A 2,028-nucleotide genomic window follows, 5' to 3' on the forward strand; every position below is an offset into this window, starting at 1 on the left:
AAAATCTGATTAGACTGTACATGAGGACACATCCATACCTGTTTACCATTCTATCTCTACCAACTGTTGTAACACCTGACTACAGTAGATACTCCAAGAATTTATATTGAGAGAATACACGTATAGCCCCATAGACACTTATGTCTATTTCAAAATAGCTTTAAATACGGTTTCTGCAGTGATAAGCACTGTACTACAATTGAACTCTTTGTATTATGTCTAGTATGATAGTATGATTCCCCTTCTTTTAAACCTTCTTCATTTGACTTCTGTTCTATATAGTCACTGCTTTCATGCAGCTTTTGTTTATTTTTCCTTTTTTTTTTTGCTTTGTAATAAGAAAATATCAGGAAACACATTTTCTACTTTGATTAAACTCTCTATCATATCATTTTTGACAATTTATATAGGTCATGCACTGTGCTAGTTGCCAGGAAGTAGCTCGAGGTGGATGTAACATAAGACATAAAACCTATGCCCCAGGTCACATAATCTGGTGGGAGAGACATACTTTTACAAAGGTCTGATTGTTAGAATTCAGTTTCAAATGCAAGTGACAGAAAACCGTGAAGAACAGAAGCTCAGATAAGACCAAAATGTACCCTTCTCATTAAACATAGGTAATACAATATAACAATGGGAGTCCCATGATAATTAAGATCACAGGCGCTTATAAAGAAGACAAAAAATAACAAGTGTTGGCAAGGATGTGGAGAAAAAGGAACCATCATGCACCATTGGAATAAATGTAAATTGTTGCAGCCACTATAAAAAACAGTATAAATGTTCCTCAAAAAACTAAAAGGAACTACCATATAATGCAATAATTCTACTTCTTAGTATTTACCCAAGGAAAACAAAAATACTAATTCAAAAAGAGATATTCACCCCTATGTTTATTGCAGGATTATTTTTAATAACCAGGATATGGAAGCAACCTAAGTGTTCATCAACAGATGATTTGATAAAAATTTGGTATATGTACACAATGGAATATTACTCAGCCATAAAAAAATAATGAAATCTTGCCATTCGTGACAACATGGATGGACCAAGAAGGTATTACGCTAAGTGAAATAAGACAAAAAGACAAATATCATATGATTTCACTTATATGTGGAATCTAAGAAACAAAACAACTAAAAAAGAGAAATAGACTAATAAATATAGAGAACAAACTAGTAGTTGCCAGAGGAAGAGAGTGGTGGGGAGTTAGGTGAAGGGAATTAAGAGGTACAAATTTCCAGTTATAAATAAGTCATGGGGCTAAAAAGGACAATGTAGGGAATATGGTCAATATTGTATAAACTTTGTGTGGTACCACATGGTAACTACTCTCATGGTGAACATTTTGTAATGTATGTAATTATTGAATGACTATATTGTACACCTGGTCCTAGTATAATATTAAATATTGAATATACTCTAATTTAAAAAGAATCACAGATTTTCTTCTCCTAGACCGGCATGGCTACTCCTGTTCCAACCATTCCATCTATATTCTGAACAGCAACAAGATTGAAAGGGAGGAAAAAGGACACGTGTCCTTCCTTTCATGACATTTTCAGGATCTTTCACATGCCAATTCTACTTGTTTCTCTTTGACAAATCTTAGCCACAAATCTGTTTCTCGCTGAAATGGTGCTTGGGAAACCATCTGCTAAGAAATAACAAGTTCTAATATTGTGAAAGAAGGTGAGAATGGATACTGGGAAGCATTTTCTACCAAAGAAAGAAACTAATATAAAGGGGGAAACAAATAACCTAGAAGAATAACAAAATGTAATGAGTGAACACAGGAGACAGAAAGTACTTCTGACTTGGAAAACATTTCACCATCATGAAAAATAGTTCTTGATACATGAAAAATATTGTAATAAACATAAAAATGAGAAGAGCAAGAAAGAGTCCTAATCAAGGTATGAGATCCAAAAACTACTCAATAGTGAGGAGAGAGAGTAGTAGTTCAGAATCGTCAGACCCCTGGAGATGGTGTGTGCAGCAGGGGGAGTAGAATGCTATTGTGGT

Source organism: Callorhinus ursinus, unplaced genomic scaffold (assembly GCF_003265705.2).
Source record: "Callorhinus ursinus isolate GAN/ISIS: 27379988/994484 unplaced genomic scaffold, GSC_fseal_2.0 scaffold11, whole genome shotgun sequence".
Taxonomy (NCBI): domain Eukaryota; kingdom Metazoa; phylum Chordata; class Mammalia; order Carnivora; family Otariidae; genus Callorhinus; species Callorhinus ursinus.